Below are 3364 nucleotides of genomic sequence, written 5' to 3' on the forward strand. Positions count from 1 at the left end.
TTTACAGCAGGACCAAACTTAGTAGTGCATCCCCTCAAGTAAACCACCTGCTTCTCAGATTCACCAATTTTTTATTAAATGGCTTTTCCTTCCTGTCACATTATAAAATGATGGCATCAATTTACTGTTGGTGATACGTAACTATATTGCATGCCTATACATTCACATCCACTTCAGGATCACAACCTTGTTATGGTGGAAGTGTTGTCTTCCCCTTAGTGGTCCTCAGACTTATGTTGTGGAGGGCTTTGTGAAAATCTTCAAAGTATTCCTAGAACACTTTCTCTTATTGCCAGATAAATGGATGGTTCATTTAATGAATAAAAGCAATTTGGTATAAGGACCAACCTTGGAACCAGGCGTGGAGATGGTGCTCTTTGCGGAGTGTCTGCAAGCTATTTTTCAAAGAGTTGGGGTGGCTCAATGTAAAATAATAATGTAAAGCTGCTTTGTGGGTGTTAGAAATTGGGTGTAATATCAATCAAATAACAGGAAGTGCAAGAAAGGTTAGGATCAACTACGCCCTGGAACTGGATACTGACAATGAAACGGTAATGGAGAAGAGTCATGTAATGTATCTCACACTAGGGAAAGAAGAAAGAGCTTGTGCAGGAGGACTGAAGTACATTTTAATGTGTATTCCTTGTATTGGCCTTTTGAATGAGTTCCCAAGCTGGTGTGTGATACCCACAAGCCCCAAGCTACTGTTATGCAACTGGAGTTTGTGACAGTACATGACAGGGTCACCTCAATTTCACTGCAAGTTGCAGTTAGTAGGCTTTGCCTGTTGTTTGTGCATTTGCTCTTAAGTAATTCAGAGTATTCAGCAATCTTAAATATCTTAGATATGATGTTCAAAGGAGTACCATATACAAAGTCTCTAAATCTACTGAAAGATTTAAGTGCTGATATTAGGGATGATGGATAATACATGGAGGGCTTGGCTTTGGAAGCACAGTTGGCTTGATCTGTGCCAGAGTGATGATTTACTTTTAAACATTAATACTAGTAATAGATTGTTAGTCTGAAGACAGACTGGTTCCTAACTTGAAGCTAAAACACCCAGAGCCAAAGGTCATTGATGCATTTGCAACCCTCTGGTATGTACTGGACACTCATGTAAAAAAAATAATTTCTCCTTCCTATGCAGGTAAGCATTAGTTCATCCAAGTGTCCCATCATGCATCAGGTAAACCTACCCCTCCTAATCTACTCTGGACATGCTCCACAAGGGTTGGTGCAAATAAAGATCATTAGGGTTCCCCAAGACCATGCACCATCCTTGTACTGCTGGGAGGTAGTAAATGCCCACCCTTGTTTTTCTCCCCTCCATGCCTTCATGAATTACATCTGAGGGCTATTCCTCTCCATGTACCTGGGATGTTTTGAATTGTCAAATAATCTCCATTTAGTGATTTTTTTGACATGGTAAGAGTAGTGGCTAGAAAGGCTCAGGAAATACAAACTTTAATTGACAGCATCCTGGAAACACCTTACAGATGCCTTCATGTTTGATATCTTCAGCTTTTACCTGCAGAACAGTATCCCCTATATGTATTTATATATATATATATATATATATATATATATATATATATATATATATATATGTATATATCTAGGGAGAGAGAGAGAGAGAGAGAGGGAAGGAGAGATGGCATATATGTGGAGTCTGAATAGACCTCATTCAAGTTCTCAGTGGTTGAACTGGAAGTATGGAGTTGTCTCCCCAAAGATGAGGTTGTTTATGCTTGTGCTGGTTATGGTTGTAGTTCTAGGACCAACAAGTGGTAAAGGAAGCTGGCAAGTTAAAGAAATAAGTGTCCTTTATAGTGTTAGAAAAGGAGTATCCAGTTTGAATGATGAGTACTTCTAGTCCTAGTAATATTTGTTTTCTGAAATGAAATAATGTACTAGTCAACAATACTGCTTTTGCAGATAATGTGAAATGTAATCCCTGGCATATAGTCAATATTCTATACTGGATAATTACATCTTGTAAGGTTTCAATTTATAAGCTGAACTTGAACAAGTTAAGGCATTTCCCTCTAAAAGTGTTTTTTTTTCAATTTATTATGATGCATCCTTCAATGAAATAATTTTTTCTAAACACTAGCAGGAAAAAAAATTCTCAGGATAATCAAATGTACATAAAAGCAATTTATTTTAAACAAAATGCAAATGAACTTAGTTATGAATTTCAAAATGACGTCCGACTTTCAGTCTGCTGAAATCAGAGTGTCATCACTAAGACTGAAAGTATTCATATGAACCAGATTAAGTGTGTTAATTTCATCCTGATTATGACATCTATGACTTCTCAGTATTCATTTATGCTGATAATTTAAAATGGGAGCCATAAAAGTGTTTAGTTGTACAGTAATGAGTAAGTCAGTTATGCCATATTGTACCATCCCAAGGGAGATACTAAAACTTTGCAGCTCTTCGAAGCTGCAGCAACATTTATATAAAGCCAAGTGATATAGGTTAAAAGATTTCTGCCCCATTTTACCAATATTCTATCAATAGAATGTATAGATGCTACTAAGGAACGTGCCGTAGTGTACCTATTCTTGGTCAATAAAGCAGAGCAGCTACACTAATTCAGGAAGCATAACAAAGTTAGTAAGACTAGACAAACAGCAACTGTACAATGTAAAAATGCAGCATTAATTAAATATAAAGCAAACATTAATTAGCATAAGGGCCTAAAGATGGAGCAAAGTACAGTTGTGTGAGCTGAACTAACCGTAACAGTAAATGTTTTAATGATTGCTGCTCTAGTAGCCTTAGCAATATGGGTTATATCCTTCCAAGGGTATAACATCCAGGCAGCTTCCAAAGCTTCGGGGCACCTTCTACATGCTCAAACTGTCAAGCAGTTTGAACTGAGCTGACTAAAAGGCAAGTTTGGATGTAAAGCCCTTCAGAGCTTTCCAGACAGAAATGAGAGGGAGGGTAAGCCTTGAAAATGCAATGCTATGAATAACAAAGAATACATGTCGACACCTTGGCATTAAAAACACACCAAAAAGAAACAAATGGGATGAAGGGAGGGAATGTCTGCTGCAGCAGGGATCACCCAAACATCTACTGCTATGGTAAGTTCAACTTACACAAATGTACAACGTTCTTCATTTTGATGACTGCTTCATTAGCCTTAGATATATGGGTAGATTGGGTCTATATCATTTAATCAAAAGTGAATTGCTATTTGTCAAACTCAATTAGGCGAAAGCTCAATTAAGCAAATTATCATTTAAGTGAAATCTTTCTTTGGGGAAAAAAACTAGTTGCCCACCCACCAACCATAACAAACAAAAAATTTTAAACTCTGCAAAGTGGGTGATTTTATCCCCCATAT

The sequence above is a fragment of the Protopterus annectens genome, chromosome 2.part0 (genome assembly GCF_019279795.1).
Source record: "Protopterus annectens isolate FY-2018-M chromosome 2.part0, PAN1.0, whole genome shotgun sequence".
NCBI classification, from domain to species: Eukaryota; Metazoa; Chordata; order Ceratodontiformes; family Protopteridae; genus Protopterus; species Protopterus annectens.